We start from the raw sequence: 18,134 nt of genomic DNA on the forward strand, positions 1-18,134 counted from the left end.
TTCCATAGGGTACCTATGTAGTTTGAAAATTAATTTCAAGAAAACCACACAAATTAGCAGAAAATGAGTTTCAGTTCCTAAAACTAGAAAAGCATACTTTTTATTTGCACAAAAAAAAAGTACATGGTCATGCGGCAAAAGTTGACCTAAATTTCAGTTGATATATGAAGCACTTAGATTTCATTTATGAGAAATCATTTCAACACTATAACATTTTATTAATTATTACCAAAATAAAATCAATCAAAAATGGGTAAGCTTTGAAATGACAATAAATTTCAAGCCATATCCAACCAATCAGGTACCACCTTGTATTCAGTACTCAGTACCATGTCGGGGTAAAAAAGTTCCCGGTAGAATGTAAACAAATAATTGCGCATTTGTATCCTATAGAAAACATGAAGCGGTTAAGAATCAGTACTCAAGTTCGCATTCATAAAGCACAACTTATTACAAGTACAGAAACCAAGTTAGGTGAAAATCCGTTCAAGTTTAGTCGAGATATTCCCTTTTTAGTATGGAGTGCGAGTTTGCGGCCAGTGATGAAAAATTTCCACAGAAAGCAAAAATAAAAAATTAAAAATGGAAAAATTTCTTATTAAAATATCTTAGAAATTATTATGACTTATGTTTTCCAATACTTTAAGCAATACTCCTTTTATGCATGTACAAGTTGAAATCTAAATTTATTAAGGGTAGAATCTACCCTTCTAATAGTAAAAATACAAAAAAATGGCCAAAAGTTGGAAATTTTCCTTAAAACTTTCTAAATTAAGTGAAATGAAGATGCACTTTCTAACTTTACCATGTAATTTTTAATTGTTGGTGATAAGAGGTACCAGAATGACAGCAACAAATTTTGCTTGTCATCATGATAATTATAGAAGAGCCATAAAGATCATCAAATGGCATCTTTGAAGAATTGTATATGTTTGAAGGGGGGCACCTGTTGTTTATCCTGTAAATAGCGCAAAGACTGAACTTTTCACATCAACTTGTACTGCAAAACAAGGGTATAAAATAAACTTGCATCAGAGCACACCAACACTTATCAAAGCTAAATTAATAGAGTCAACATTTCAAATTTATAAAATGTCAGGATTCAAAAAAGGAAATAAATACACATTTAAATCTGGGAATTTACCTCACAACAAAGCAAGGACTAAACTTTCAACAACGAAAAGTGACTTAGAAACACCTAAATACATTAGACTTACAAGGAAAACTCATGAACTGGTTGTTAATGATCCATACACTGATCCAGAGGAGAAGGCAGAGCGGTCCAGTTTTGCGGCCAAGTTACTGCGACCAAAATCTAAATCTGTTCCTGTTGCTAGGAAATCTAAGAAAGGAGCTAAAAAAGAAAAAAGGTAGGACATGTAATAATAAATAACATAATTAACTTACAATCAAACAGTTTATTAATGTAGATTTTGAAAAAAAAATAAAAATATATGCCATATGTGCACAATTTTCAAACTATTTAGAATGTTTTTTCCTTAAAACTTGCAAATTTATTTCCAAGAACACAAATTCTTGCACTTTGTATAGTAATTAATCTTTATTTAAGTTATAAAGTAGGAAAAAATCAACTAGATATCAGCCCAATATACATAAAAGCTCCATTAAAAAAATATTAAAATTAAGGGGGAGATAACTCTAAATTGCATTTGAATATAGAAATAACTATAGTGTTAGTAGGACATTAAATATGGTTTCTTTTCTGATTTTCAGGTTGAATTCTGATTCCCACAGAATGCTGTGCCTTTACAAGTCAGAAAACATGTGTAATTGCGCATTTAGAGAGCATATGATGAAAAGTCCAGACTGTGATGGTATTTTACTATACGATTTGGACAAAGAAGAAAAAAGAGGTTTCTCATCAAGATTTCGACTTATTTGCGCATCGTGTAAATACTTTTCGAAGATGTATACACAGTATGAGGAACTTGAAACCGGCAGACCGGGTAGAAAACCCTCAAAACTAACAACTGGTGTACTAGTTGGCCTGAGTCAGACTCCAATTGGTCCTACAAGCTTGCGCAAAATCTTTATAAGTGGCAATATTTCAACTCCAGCAGCCTCTAGCCTGCAAAGAAGGACAAATCAAGTATATAAAAACATTGTACAAGTTGTAAAAAAAGACATGAAAAGAAGAAGGGAAGAATTAGTCGAAATAAACCGCCTCCGAGGAAAGAAAAATCCAAGATGTATTAGTGTTCAAATGGATGGCATGTACAGCAACAGACCCTACTCAGGAATTGGACGCACACCGTTCCAACCATCTAATCAGGTTGTGTATACATCAGCTGAAAATGTAACAAAAAAACATAATATTGTTAATTTGGTTGACAAAAATAAGCTCTGTTCAGAGCATTCTTCACTAGATGTTGATTTTGACTCAGGCCAACTCCACTCTGAATGTACAGATGAATGCAGTGCTAATATTCCAATGGTGAAGAGCATTGGTGATGAATATGCATGGGCCAGGGAGTGCCTTGAAGACCTTTTAAAAGACAACATAGAAGTAGACTATTTAGTTACTGATCCAGACATTTCAGCTTACAGAGCTGCAGTTGATTTGTATGAGGAGGGAAAGTGAAAACCTGAGCCTCGGCATTTCATTGATACCAGGCATTTGTCGGAAAATATGCGGAAAAGTGTGAAGAAAGACAAACGTCTCCTGAAAATCATGCCGGCACGGACACAAAAGCAACGCAACGCCAAAAGCTACTGAATAACTTTGCAACAGACTTAACTGAAAGGTGCAATTCTGAACTTGCTGTATGTACTAAGCAATTTGGAGGAAATTTTAAAAGAGTTAAATCAAAGATGTCTCATACAGTTGATGCAGTTATCCGGTGCTACATGGCAAAACATGACTTATGCAAGAAATATTCTTTTGTATGTGGCAAGAGTGAGTGGCTCAAGAGGAGAAGTCTACTACCAAAGACATTCAAAATCATGCATACCCATGAAAACATGGATTTTATTCGTATCGCAGTAAATAAGCGCCTCGGACCAAAAGCACTTGAGAAGACCAGGCTTAATATGAACACTAACTTTGTCGAGGGTGTGAATCGTAGCATAAGGCGTTCCTTACCTTCAAATGTAACGTACAAAAAGAACTATTCTGGAAGGGCACACTCAGCCATCCATAGTGTAAATCTTGGTCCAGGTGAATCCATCCTTGAGTTGTGCAGTGCCTTACACTGTGACATTCCAGTTGGGAGTACAGCTTACCAGGCTCTGAAAAGTGTGCAGAAATTAGACATTTTACAAAAGCAGCATAAGCAAAAAATGCAATACAAGAAATATAGAAGTGAAAAACGTGAAAAACTGTACAAACTGTATGAAAAATTAAGTGAAATTATTGCGTACGAGAAAAACTTGCTACTGAAAAGTGAAAAAGAACAGAAACCTTCTTCTCGAAACAAACACACAGACCATTCCTACAGTGTAAAAAGCAAGAAAAGGAGAATTTCTGTTAGAAAATAGTTTTTATATTAATAAAATTACATATTAAACAATATGGTTTGTGTGATTTTGAGCAGAGGCCTTGACTTTTGCAGTGAATTCTCTCCTGGTTAAACTCATGTTGTTCTATGGCTATGTGGTCTGGATTGACACACAGTTTCTCATGGCAGATATGGCTGCACTCTTTGTCATTAAAAGATTTTTGAAAGTCATCCCTTGTGATCCTATGCCTTATCATGTAGGAAAGCCTGTGTGCAGTCTCCCTTTTGCCCTCTCCATCAGGCCATTTCACAACTTGGACCCCATAACCTGACTTGGACTTCCGTGCCCCTATCCATTCAATACATCCCTTACCATTGCCCATTAAAATAGCCTTTTTGAAAAACTTTTTCTCAATATCAGCCCAAAAAGCATCCATTTTGAAAAAAGAATGATCAAAGTCACCACAGAGTTTGCAGGAAAGCTAAGCACCAAAAAACAGTGATGAAGGAAAAAAGTGAATGTGAAAGTACACATTCTCTATAGGATACAAGAGCGCAATTATTTGTAATGCATTTTCCATAGGGTACCTATGTAGTTTGAAAATTAATTTCAAGAAAACCACACAAATTAGCAGAAAATGAGTTTCAGTTCCTAAAACTAAAAAAGCATACTTTTTATTTGCACAAAAAAAAGTACATGGTCATCCGGCAAAAGTTGACCTAAATTTCAGTTGATATGGACTCTTGAAAATTCAGCACAAAATACACAGCAAAAAAATGAAGCACCTAGATTTCATTTATGAGAAATCATTTCAACACTATAACATTTTATTAATTATTACCAAAATAAAATCAATCAAAAATGGGTAAGCTTTGAAATGACAATAAATTTCAAGCCATATCCAACCAATCAGGTACCACCTTGTATTCAGTACTCAGTACCATGTTGGGGTAAAAAAGTTCCCGGTAGAATGTAAACAAATAATTGCGCATTTGTATCCTATAGAAAACATGAAGCGGTTAAGAATCAGTACTCAAGTTCGCATTCATAAAGCACATCTTATTACAAGTACAGAAACCAAGTTAGGTGAAAATCCGTTCAAGTTTAGTCGAGATATTCCCTTTTTAGTTTGGAGTGCGAGTTTGCGGCCAGTGATGAAAAATTTCCACAGAAAGCAAAAATAAAAAATTAAAAATGGAAAATTTTCTTATTAAAATATCTTAGAAATTATTATGACTTATGTTTTCCAATACTTTAAGCAATACTCCTTTTATGCATGTACAAGTTGAAATCTAAATTTATAAAGGGTAGAATCTACCCTTCTAATAGAACAAATACAAAAAAATGGCCAAAAGTTGGAAATTTTCCTTAAAACTTTCTAAATTAAGTGAAATGAAGATGCACTTTCTAACTTTATCATGTAATTTTTAATTGTTGGTGATAAGAGGTACCAGAATGACAGCAACAAATTTTGCTTGTCATCATGATAATTATAGAAGAGCCATAAGATCATCAAATGGCATCTTTGAAGAATTGTATATGTTTGAAGGGGGGGCACCTGTTGTTTATCCTGTAAATAGCGCAAAGACTGAACTTTTCACATCAACTTGTACTGCAAAACAAGGGTATAAAATAAACTTGCATCAGAGCACACCAACACTTATCAAAGCTAAATTAATAGAGTCAACATTTCAAATTTATAAAATGTCAGGATTCAAAAAAGGAAATAAATACACATTTAAATCTGGGAATTTACCTCACAACAAAGCAAGGACTAAACTTTCAACAACGAAAAGTGACTTAGAAACACCTAAATACATTAGACTTACAAGGAAAACTCATGAACTGGTTGTTAATGATCCATACACTGATCCAGAGGAGAAGGCAGAGCGGTCCTGTTTTGCGGCCAAGTTACTGCGACCAAAATCTAAATCTGTTCCTGTTGCTAGGAAATCTAAGAAAGGAGCTAAAAAAGAAAAAAGGTAGGACATGTAATAATAAATAACATAATTAACTTACAATCAAACAGTTTATTAATGTAGATTTTGAAAAAAAAATAAAAATATATGCCATATGTGCACAATTTTCAAACTATTTAGAATGTTTTTTCCTTAAAACTTGCAAATTTATTTCCAAGAACACAAATTCTTGCACTTTGTATAGTAATTAATCTTTATTTAAGTTATAAAGTAGGAAAAAAATCAACTAGATATCAGCCCAATATACATAAAAGCTCCATTAAAAAAAATATTAAAATTAAGGGGGAGATAACTCTAAATTGCATTTGAATATAGAAATAACTATAGTGTTAGTAGGACATTAAATATGGTTTCTTTTCTGATTTTAAGGTTGAATTCTGATTCCCACAGAGTGCTGTGCCTTTACAAGTCAGAAAACATGTGTAATTGCGCATTTAGAGAGCATATGATGAAAAGTCCAGACTGTGATGGTATTTTACTATACGATTTGGACAAAGAAGAAAAAAGAGGTTTCTCATCAAGATTTCGACTTATTTGCGCATCGTGTAAATACTTTTCGAAGATGTATACACAGTATGAGGAACTTGAAACCGGCAGACCGGGTAGAAAACCCTCAAAACTAACAACTGGTGTACTAGTTGGCCTGAGTCAGACTCCAATTGGTCCTACAAGCTTGCGCAAAATCTTTATAAGTGGCAATATTTCAACTCCAGCAGCCTCTAGCCTGCAAAGAAGGACAAATCAAGTATATAAAAACATTGTACAAGTTGTAAAAAAAGACATGAAAAGAAGAAGGGAAGAATTAGTCGAAATAAACCGCCTCCGAGGAAAGAAAAATCCAAGATGTATTAGTGTTCAAATGGATGGCATGTACAGCAACAGACCCTACTCAGGAATTGGACGCACACAGTTCCAACCATCTAATCAGGTTGTGTATACATCAGCTGAAAATGTAACAAAAAAACATAATATTGTTAATTTGGTTGACAAAAATAAGCTCTGTTCAGAGCATTCTTCACTAGATGTTGATTTTGACTCAGGCCAACTCCACTCTGAATGTACAGATGAATGCAGTGCTAATATTCCAATGGTGAAGAGCATTGGTGATGAATATGCATGGGCCAGGGAGTGCCTTGAAGACCTTTTAAAAGACAACATAGAAGTAGACTATTTAGTTACTGATCCAGACATTTCAGCTTACAGAGCTGCAGTTGATTTGTATGAGGAGGGAAAGTCAAAACCTGAGCCTCAGCATTTCATTGATACCAGGCATTTGTCGGAAAATATGCGGAAAAGTGTGAAGAAAGACAAACGTCTCCTAAAAATCATGCCGGCACGGACACAAAAGCAACGCAATGCCAAAAGCTACTGAATAACTTTGCAACAGACTTAACTGAAAGGTGCAATTCTGAACTTGCTGTATGTACTAAGCAATTTGGAGGAAATTTTAAAAGAGTTAAATCAAAGATGTCTCATACAGTTGATGCAGTTATCCAGTGCTACATGGCAAAACATGACTTATGCAAGAAATATTCTTTTGTATGTGGCAAGAGTGAGTGGCTCAAGAGGAGAAGTCTACTACCAAAGACATTCAAAATCATGCATACCCATGAAAACATGGATTTTATTCGTATCGCAGTAAATAAGCGCCTCGGACCAAAAGCACTTGAGAAGACCAGGCTTAATATGAACACTAACTTTGTCGAGGGTGTGAATCGTAGCATAAGGCGTTTCTTACCTTCAAATGTAACGTACAAAAAGAACTATTCTGGAAGGGCACACTCAGCCATCCATAGTGTAAATCTTGGTCCAGGTGAATCCATCCTTGAGTTGTGCAGTGCCTTACACTGTGACATTCCAGTTGGGAGTACAGCTTACCAGGCTCTGAAAAGTGTGCAGAAATTAGACATTTTACAAAAGCAGCATAAGCAAAAAATGCAATACAAGAAATATAGAAGTGAAAAACGTGAAAAACTGTACAAACTGTATGAAAAATTAAGTGAAATTATTGCGTACGAGAAAAACTTGCTACTGAAAAGTGAAAAAGAACAGAAACCTTCTTCTCGAAACAAACACACAGACCATTCCTACAGTGTAAAAAGCAAGAAAAGGAGAATTTCTGTTAGAAAATAGTTTTTATATTAATAAAATTACATATTAAACAATATGGTTTGTGTGATTTTGAGCAGAGGCCTTGACTTTTGCAGTGAATTCTCTCCTGGTTAAACTCATGTTGTTCTATGGCTATGTGGTCTGGATTGACACACAGTTTCTCATGGCAGATATGGCTGCACTCTTTGTCATTAAAAGATTTTTGAAAGTCATCCCTTGTGATCCTATGCCTTATCATGTAGGAAAGCCTGTGTGCAGTCTCCCTTTTGCCCTCTCCATCAGGCCATTTCACAACTTGGACCCCATAACCTGACTTGGACTTCCGTGCCCCTATCCATTCAATACATCCCTTACCATTGCCCATTAAAATAGCCTTTTTGAAAAACTTTTTCTCAATATCAGCCCAAAAAGCATCCATTTTGAAAAAAGAATGATCAAAGTCACCACAGAGTTTGCAGGAAAGCTAAGCACCAAAAAACAGTGATGAAGGAAAAAAGTGAATGTGAAAGTACACATTCTCTATAGGATACAAGAGCGCAATTATTTGTAATGCATTTTCCATAGGGTACCTATGTAGTTTGAAAATTAATTTCAAGAAAACCACACAAATTAGCAGAAAATGAGTTTCAGTTCCTAAAACTAGAAAAGCATACTTTTTATTTGCACAAAAAAAAGTACATGGTCATCCGGCAAAAGTTGACCTAAATTTCAGTTGATATGGACTCTTGAAAATTCAGCACAAAATACACAGCAAAAAAATGAAGCACCTAGATTTCATTTATGAGAAATCATTTCAACACTATAACATTTTATTAATTATTACCAAAATAAAATCAATCATAAATGGGTAAGCTTTGAAATGACAATAAATTTCAAGCCATATCCAACCAATCAGGTACCACCTTGTATTCAGTACTCAGTACCATGTCGGGGTAAAAAAGTTCCCGGTAGAATGTAAACAAATAATTGCGCATTTGTATCCTATAGAAAACATGAAGCGGTTAAGAATCAGTACTCAAGTTCGCATTCATAAAGCACATCTTATTACAAGTACAGAAACCAAGTTAGGTGAAAATCCGTTCAAGTTTAGTCGAGATATTCCCTTTTTAGTTTGATGTGCGAGTTTGCGGCCAGTGATGAAAAATTTCCACAGAAAGCAAAAATGAAAAATTAAAAATGGAAAATTTTCTTATTAAAATATCTTAGAAATTATTATGACTTATGTTTTCCAATACTTTAAGCAATACTCCTTTTATGCATGTACAAGTTGAAATCTAAATTTATAAAGGGTAGAATCTACCCTTCTAATAGAACAAATACAAAAAAATGGCCAAAAGTTGGAAATTTTCCTTAAAACTTTCTAAATTAAGTGAAATGAAGATGCACTTTCTAACTTTATCATGTAATTTTTAATTGTTGGTGATAAGAGGTACCAGAATGACAGCAACAAATTTTGCTTGTCATCATGATAATTATAGAAGAGCCATAAGATCATCAAATGGCATCTTTGAAGAATTGTATATGTTTGAAGGGGGGGCACCTGTTGTTTATCCTGTAAATAGCGCAAAGACTGAACTTTTCACATCAACTTGTACTGCAAAACAAGGGTATAAAATAAACTTGCATCAGAGCACACCAACACTTATCAAAGCTAAATTAATAGAGTCAACATTTCAAATTTATAAAATGTCAGGATTCAAAAAAGGAAATAAATACACATTTAAATCTGGGAATTTACCTCACAACAAAGCAAGGACTAAACTTTCAACAACGAAAAGTGACTTAGAAACACCTAAATACATTAGACTTACAAGGAAAACTCATGAACTGGTTGTTAATGATCCATACACTGATCCAGAGGAGAAGGCAGAGCGGTCCAGTTTTGCGGCCAAGTTACTGCGACCAAAATCTAAATCTGTTCCTGTTGCTAGGAAATCTAAGAAAGGAGCTAAAAAAGAAAAAAGGTAGGACATGTAATAATAAATAACATAATTAACTTACAATCAAACAGTTTATTAATGTAGATTTTGAAAAAAAAATAAAAATATATGCCATATGTGCACAATTTTCAAACTATTTAGAATGTTTTTTCCTTAAAACTTGCAAATTTATTTCCAAGAACACAAATTCTTGCACTTTGTATAGTAATTAATCTTTATTTAAGTTATAAAGTAGGAAAAAATCAACTAGATATCAGCCCAATATACATAAAAGCTCCATTAAAAAAAATATTAAAATTAAGGGGGAGATAACTCTAAATTGCATTTGAATATAGAAATAACTATAGGACATTAAATATGGTTTCTTTTCTGATTTTCAGGTTGAATTCTGATTCCCACAGAGTGCTGTGCCTTTACAAGTCAGAAAACATGTGGAATTGCGCATTTAGAGAGCATATGATGAAAAGTCCAGACTGTGATGGTATTTTACTATACGATTTGGACAAAGAAGAAAAAAGAGGTTTCTCATCAAGATTTCGACTTATTTGCGCATCGTGTAAATACTTTTCGAAGATGTATACACAGTATGAGGAACTTGAAACCGGCAGACCGGGTAGAAAACCCTCAAAACTAACAACTGGTGTACTAGTTGGCCTGAGTCAGACTCCAATTGGTCCTACAAGCTTGCGCAAAATCTTTATAAGTGGCAATATTTCAACTCCAGCAGCCTCTAGCCTGCAAAGAAGGACAAATCAAGTATATAAAAACATTGTACAAGTTGTAAAAAAAGACATGAAAAGAAGAAGGGAAGAATTAGTCGAAATAAACCGCCTCCGAGGAAAGAAAAATCCAAGATGTATTAGTGTTCAAATGGATGGCATGTACAGCAACAGACCCTACTCAGGAATTGGACGCACACAGTTCCAACCATCTAATCAGGTTGTGTATACATCAGCTGAAAATGTAACAAAAAAACATAATATTGTTAATTTGGTTGACAAAAATAAGCTCTGTTCAGAGCATTCTTCACTAGATGTTGATTTTGACTCAGGCCAACTCCACTCTGAATGTACAGATGAATGCAGTGCTAATATTCCAATGGTGAAGAGCATTGGTGATGAATATGCATGGGCCAGGGAGTGCCTTGAAGACCTTTTAAAAGACAACATAGAAGTAGACTATTTAGTTACTGATCCAGACATTTCAGCTTACAGAGCTGCAGTTGATTTGTATGAGGAGGGAAAGTCAAAACCTGAGCCTCAGCATTTCATTGATACCAGGCATTTGTCGGAAAATATGCGGAAAAGTGTGAAGAAAGACAAACGTCTCCTAAAAATCATGCCGGCACGGACACAAAAGCAACGCAATGCCAAAAGCTACTGAATAACTTTGCAACAGACTTAACTGAAAGGTGCAATTCTGAACTTGCTGTATGTACTAAGCAATTTGGAGGAAATTTTAAAAGAGTTAAATCAAAGATGTCTCATACAGTTGATGCAGTTATCCAGTGCTACATGGGAAAACATGACTTATGCAAGAAATATTCTTTTGTATGTGGCAAGAGTGAGTGGCTCAAGAGGAGAAGTCTACTACCAAAGACATTCAAAATCATGCATACCCATGAAAACATGGATTTTATTCGTATCGCAGTAAATAAGCGCCTCGGACCAAAAGCACTTGAGAAGACCAGGCTTAATATGAACACTAACTTTGTCGAGGGTGTGAATCGTAGCATAAGGCGTTTCTTACCTTCAAATGTAACGTACAAAAAGAACTATTCTGGAAGGGCACACTCAGCCATCCATAGTGTAAATCTTGGTCCAGGTGAATCCATCCTTGAGTTGTGCAGTGCCTTACACTGTGACATTCCAGTTGGGAGTACAGCTTACCAGGCTCTGAAAAGTGTGCAGAAATTAGACATTTTACAAAAGCAGCATAAGCAAAAAATGCAATACAAGAAATATAGAAGTGAAAAACGTGAAAAACTGTACAAAATGTATGAAAAATTAAGTGAAATTATTGCGTACGAGAAAAACTTGCTACTGAAAAGTGAAAAAGAACAGAAACCTTCTTCTCGAAACAAACACACAGACCATTCCTACAGTGTAAAAAGCAAGAAAAGGAGAATTTCTGTTAGAAAATAGTTTTTATATTAATAAAATTACATATTAAACAATATGGTTTGTGTGATTTTGAGCAGAGGCCTTGACTTTTGCAGTGAATTCTCTCCTGGTTAAACTCATGTTGTTCTATGGCTATGTGGTCTGGATTGACACACAGTTTCTCATGGCAGATATGGCTGCACTCTTTGTCATTAAAAGATTTTTGAAAGTCATCCCTTGTGATCCTATGCCTTATCATGTAGGAAAGCCTGTGTGCAGTCTCCCTTTTGCCCTCTCCATCAGGCCATTTCACAACTTGGACCCCATAACCTGACTTGGACTTCCGTGCCCCTATCCATTCAATACATCCCTTACCATTGCCCATTAAAATAGCCTTTTTGAAAAACTTTTTCTCAATATCAGCCCAAAAAGCATCCATTTTGAAAAAAGAATGATCAAAGTCACCACAGAGTTTGCAGGAAAGCTAAGCACCAAAAAACAGTGATGAAGGAAAAAAGTGAATGTGAAAGTACACATTCTCTATAGGATACAAGAGCGCAATTATTTGTAATGCATTTTCCATAGGGTACCTATGTAGTTTGAAAATTAATTTCAAGAAAACCACACAAATTAGCAGAAAATGAGTTTCAGTTCCTAAAACTAGAAAAGCATACTTTTTATTTGCACAAAAAAAAGTACATGGTCATCCGGCAAAAGTTGACCTAAATTTCAGTTGATATGGACTCTTGAAAATTCAGCACAAAATACACAGCAAAAAAATGAAGCACCTAGATTTCATTTATGAGAAATCATTTCAACACTATAACATTTTATTAATTATTACCAAAATAAAATCAATCATAAATGGGTAAGCTTTGAAATGACAATAAATTTCAAGCCATATCCAACCAATCAGGTACCACCTTGTATTCAGTACTCAGTACCATGTCGGGGTAAAAAAGTTCCCGGTAGAATGTAAACAAATAATTGCGCATTTGTATCCTATAGAAAACATGAAGCGGTTAAGAATCAGTACTCAAGTTCGCATTCATAAAGCACATCTTATTACAAGTACAGAAACCAAGTTAGGTGAAAATCCGTTCAAGTTTAGTCGAGATATTCCCTTTTTAGTTTGATGTGCGAGTTTGCGGCCAGTGATGAAAAATTTCCACAGAAAGCAAAAATGAAAAATTAAAAATGGAAAATTTTCTTATTAAAATATCTTAGAAATTATTATGACTTATGTTTTCCAATACTTTAAGCAATACTCCTTTTATGCATGTACAAGTTGAAATCTAAATTTATAAAGGGTAGAATCTACCCTTCTAATAGAACAAATACAAAAAAATGGCCAAAAGTTGGAAATTTTCCTTAAAACTTTCTAAATTAAGTGAAATGAAGATGCACTTTCTAACTTTATCATGTAATTTTTAATTGTTGGTGATAAGAGGTACCAGGATGACAGCAACAAATTTTGCTTGTCATCATGATAATTATAGAAGAGCCATAAGATCATCAAATGGCATCTTTGAAGGATTGTATATGTTTGAAGGGGGGGGGGGCACCTGTTGTTTATCCTGTAAATAGTGCAAAGACTGAACTTTTCACATCAACTTGTACTGCAAAACAAGGGTATAAAATAAACTTGCATCAGAGCACACCAACACTTATCAAAGCTAAATTAATAGAGTCAACATTTCAAATTTATAAAATGTCAGGATTCAAAAAAGGAAATAAATACACATTTAAATCTGGGAATTTACCTCACAACAAAGCAAGGACTAAACTTTCAACAGCGAAAAGTGACTTAGAAACACCTAAATACATTAGACTTACAAGGAAAACTCATGAACTGGTTGTTAATGATCCATACACTGATCCAGAGGAGAAGGCAGAGCGGTCCTGTTGTGCGGCCAAGTTACTGCGACCAAAATCTAAATCTGCTCCTGTTGCTAGGAAATCTAAGAAAGGAGCTAAAAAAGAAAAAAGGTAGGACATGTAATAATAAATAACATAATTAACTTACAATCAAACAGTTTATTAATGTAGATTTTGAAAAAAAATTAAAAATATATGGCATATGTGCACAATTTTCAAACTATTTAGGATGTTTTTTCCTTAAAACTTGCAAATTTATTTCCATGGACACAAATTCTCGCACTTTGTATAGTAATTAATCTTCATTTAAGTTATAAAGTAGGAAAAAATCAACTAGATATCAGCCCAATATACATAAAAGCTCCATTAAAAAAATATTAAAATTAAGGGGGAGATAACTCTAAATTGCATTTGAATATAGAAATAACTATAGGACATTAAATATGGTTTCTTTTCTGATTTTCAGGTTGAATTCTGATTCCCACAGAGTGCTGTGCCTTTACAAGTCAGAAAACATGTGGAATTGCGCATTTAGAGAGCATATGATGAAAAGTCCAGACTGTGATGGTATTTTACTATACGATTTGGACAAAGAAGAAAAAAGAGGTTTCTCATCAAGATTTCGACTTATTTGCGCATCGTGTAAATACTTTTCGAAGATGTATACACAGTATGAGGAACTTGAAACCGGCAGACCGGGTAGGAAACCCTCAAAACTAACAACTGGTGTACTAGTTGGCCTGAGTCAGACTCCAATTGGTCCTACAAGCTTGCGCAAAATCTTTCTAAGTGGCAATATTTCAACTCCAGCAGCCTCTAGCCTGCAAAGAAGGACAAATCAAGTATATAAAAACATTGTACAAGTTGTAAAACAAGACATGAAAAGAAGAAGGGAAGAATTAGTCGAAATAAACCGCCTCCGAGGAAAGAAAAATCCAAGATGTATTAGTGTTCAAATGGATGGCATGTACAGCAACAGACCCTACTCAGGAATTGGACGCACACAGTTCCAACCATCTAATCAGGTTGTGTATACATCAGCTGAAAATGTAACAAAAAAAAAAACATAATATTGTTAATTTGGTTGACAAAAATAAGCTCTGTTCAGAGCATTCTTCACTAGATGTTGATTTTGACTCAGGCCAACTCCACTCTGAATGTACAGATGAATGCAGTGCTAATATTCCAATGGTGAAGAGCATTGGTGATGAATATGCATGGGTCAGGGAGTGCCTTGAAGACCTTTGGAAAGACAACATAGAAGTAGACTATTTAGTTACTGGTCCAGACAGTTCAGCTTACAGAGCTGCAGTTGATTTGTATGAGGAGGGAAAATCAAAAACTGAGCCTCAGCATTTCATTGATACCAGGCATTTGTCGGAAAATATGCGGAAAAGTGTGAAGAAAGACAAAAGTCTCCTAAAAATCATGCCGGCACGGACACAAAAGCAACGCCAAAAGCTACTGAATAACTTTGCAACAGACTTAACTGAAAGGTGCAATTCTGAACTTGCTGTATGTACTAAGCAATTTGGAGGAAATTTTAAAAGAGTTAAATCAAAGATGTCTCATACAGTTGATGCAGTTATCCAGTGCTACATGGCAAAACATGACTTATGCAAGAAATATTCTTTTGTATGTGGCAAGAGTGAGTGGCTCAAGAGGAGAAGTCTACTACCAAAGACATTCAAAATCATGCATACCCATGAAAACATGGATTTTATTCGTATCGCAGTAAATAAGCGCCTCGGACCAAAAGCACTTGAGAAGACCAGGCTTAATATGAACACTAACTTTGTCGAGGGTGTGAATCGTAGCATAAGGCGTTCCTTACCTTCAAATGTAACGTACAAAAAGAACTATTCTGGAAGGGCACACTAAGCCATCCATAGTGTAAATCTTGGTCCAGGTGAACCCATCCTTGAGTTGTGCAGTGCCTTACACTGTGACATTCCAGTTGGGAGTACAGCTTACCAGGCTCTGAAAAGTGTGCAGAAATTAGACATTTTACAAAAGCAGCATAAGCACAAAATGCAATACAAGAAATATAGAAGTGAAAAACGTGAAAAACTGTACAAAATGTATGAAAAATTAAGTGAAATTATTGCGTACGAGAAAAACTTGCTACTGAAAAGTGAAAAAGAACAGAAACCTTCTTCTCGAAACAAACACACAGACCATTCCTACAGTGTAAAAAGCAAGAAAAGGAGAATTTCTGTTAGAAAATAGTTTTTATATTAATAAAATTACATATTAAACAATATGGTTTGTGTGATTTTGAGCAGAGGCCTTGACTTTTGCAGTGAATTCTCTCCTGGTTAAACTCATGTTGTTCTATGGCTATGTGGTCTGGATTGACACACAGTTTCTCATGGCAGATATGGCTGCACTCTTTGTCATTAAAAGATTTTTGAAAGTCATCCCTTGTGATCCTATGCCTTATCATGTAGGAAAGCCTGTGTGCAGTCTCCCTTTTGCCCTCTCCATCAGGCCATTTCACAACTTGGACCCCATAACCTGACTTGGACTTCCGTGCCCCTATCCATTCAATACATCCCTTACCATTGCCCATTAAAATAGCCTTTTTGAAAAACTTTTTCTCAATATCAGCCCAAAAAGCATCCATTTTGAAAAAAGAATGATCAAAGTCACCACAGAGTTTGCAGGAAAGCTAAGCACCAAAAAACAGTGATGAAGGAAAAAAGTGAATGTGAAAGTACACATTCTCTATAGGATACAAGAGCGCAATTATTTGTAATGCATTTTCCATAGGGTACCTATGTAGTTTGAAAATTAATTTCAAGAAAACCACACAAATTAGCAGAAAATGAGTTTCAGTTCCTAAAACTAGAAAAGCATACTTTTTATTTGCACAAAAAAAAAGTACATGGTCATGCGGCAAAAGTTGACCTAAATTTCAGTTGATATGGACTCTTGAAAATTCAGCACAAAATACACAGCAAAAAAAATGAAGCACCTAGATTTCATTTATGAGAAATCATTTCAACACTATAACATTTTATTAATTATTACCAAAATAAAATCAATCAAAAATGGGTAAGCTTTGAAATGACAATAAATTTCAAGCCATATCCAACCAATCAGGTACCACCTTGTATTCAGTACTCAGTACCATGTCGGGGTAAAAAAGTTCCCGGTAGAATGTAAACAAATAATTGCGCATTTGTATCCTTCAGCACCTGCGTATGGAGTGTTCATATCACAAACCATACGTTATGCGAGAGCTTGCCGAAACTACACTTTTTGTATCGCGCTAAGCTTCTAACAAGTAGGATTCTGGAACAGGGTTACGCTGCTACAAGATTGAAGTCATCACTACAGAAGTTTTAGGGTCATCAATGTCATATTTATAGGTATTATCTGAACACTTAATTCAATTCCATAACATTACTTGCCGTCGTTTCTATTCGATTGGGCCTTTCACCTTTTCAACTCACTTGAACGAATTTCCATATTGATTAGTGTAACAATTCTTCTGGAATTTTCTAAAAGAATGATTTTCTCATTTTCACTATTTGAGTCTTTCTTGTTATATTAAATAGATGTAGGTGTAATTCTTTCGCCTTTTTGTTGTACTATTATCGTACTGATTAGCTGTGACCGGAAATTGGGAAAAATCTGTATTTTCAACACTCATGACACTCATTTCATAATATTATGCAGTTTGATTATCAATTTGTGTCACAAGAAAGAAAAAAATCATCATAGCAAATGCTTTGCGTTATTTTCTTTTTTTGGTGTAAATACGTACGGTTCGGTAACTGGGTATTTCGTTGGTCTTTTCTTTCGGATAGCAGGTGGTGAACACACACTCGGAATGCCACCATTAATCAAATATCCATGGTATGATGAAAAGGAACAAATTCAACTGTTTCCATTTAAAACATTCGGCATGTTGACGACCTGTTTTTGCCTATTTTTTTTTGTATCTTTTATTACAAATTTTGTTTTTAAACACAATATTTTACCGAAGAAATACGATTTGGCGCGTTGCGTTGTTAACTTTACGGAAGAGAAAGTCAGTAAACAAAAACCACCGATGGATTTATCGAAGTAGGTTGATCAGAAGAACATCCCAAGTAATCAAGCAAGTGGAGTTATGGTTAAGAACGTTCTCAAGAGGAGTCTATAAATCTATAATGTCAGAAAACTTTATTTATACACATTATTGGTAGTCTTATAATCAAAAGCATAAATAAAATCATGGACACTGAAATAATGTAGGTTATTGTCGCCAGACTAGACCTTTATACACTTTTGTCAAGGGGGTGGGGGTAAAGGGAGATGGGAGAAAGCGAAAGGTGTGGGCAAATGGAGAAAGGGAAGAGAGAGAGGAGCAAAGATGCAATAGAAAGGAAGACGCATCTGTGGAGGGGTAGATAAACTTATGACAATTTTCATGCAATCAAAATATGAACATAAATTAGAAAAAAAGACATGGAAAATTTAAAAGCTTTTAAGTAACTAATGGGCATATATCTGTATCAGATGCGAAGAATACGAAATCGGTAGAAATGCTCCGACAAGTGTTACTCTTTGCTGGATATGAAATACCAAAAGACCACTTGCATGTATGTGAACTATTTCGAAGTTTAAAAATAACACACAACGAAACAAGACAAAGAAGAAATGGAAATCGTCTA

The 18,134-nt window shown here is 34.8% G+C and overlaps 1 long non-coding RNA gene and 4 pseudogenes across 9 annotated transcripts; 4 read left to right on the forward strand and 1 right to left on the reverse strand.

Annotated features, from left to right (window-relative positions):
- The first annotated feature begins 1,092 nt into the window (after positions 1-1,092).
- LOC148612419 (uncharacterized) lies at positions 1,093-3,710 on the forward strand (annotated as a pseudogene).
- On the reverse strand, positions 1,236-15,788 carry LOC148612420 (uncharacterized). 9 transcript variants are annotated; one of them, XR_015924389.1, is made up of 13 exons: positions 15,721-15,788; positions 15,305-15,450; positions 14,192-14,291; positions 13,429-13,565; positions 11,240-11,385; positions 10,055-10,225; positions 9,362-9,498; positions 7,177-7,322; positions 5,992-6,162; positions 5,289-5,425; positions 3,104-3,249; positions 1,919-2,089; positions 1,236-1,354 (listed from the first exon to the last, which is right to left on the reverse strand). It is a non-coding gene; the product is annotated as an uncharacterized LOC148612420 (long non-coding RNA). The 9 variants fall into 9 exon arrangements; XR_015924390.1 differs by lacking the exon at positions 1,919-2,089; XR_015924387.1 differs by lacking the exon at positions 1,236-1,354 and having other exon boundaries at positions 1,990-2,089; positions 10,126-10,225.
- On the forward strand, positions 4,820-7,783 carry LOC148612421 (uncharacterized; annotated as a pseudogene).
- Positions 9,087-11,656, forward strand: LOC148612422 (uncharacterized; annotated as a pseudogene).
- Positions 13,152-15,727, forward strand: LOC148612423 (uncharacterized; annotated as a pseudogene).
- Positions 15,789-18,134: the final 2,346 nt, after the last annotated feature.

The sequence above is a fragment of the Perna viridis genome, chromosome 7 (genome assembly GCF_037379345.1).
Source record: "Perna viridis isolate PV_CMFRI_1.1 ecotype Kerala chromosome 7, ASM3737934v1, whole genome shotgun sequence".
Classification (NCBI taxonomy): Eukaryota; Metazoa; Mollusca; class Bivalvia; order Mytilida; family Mytilidae; genus Perna; species Perna viridis.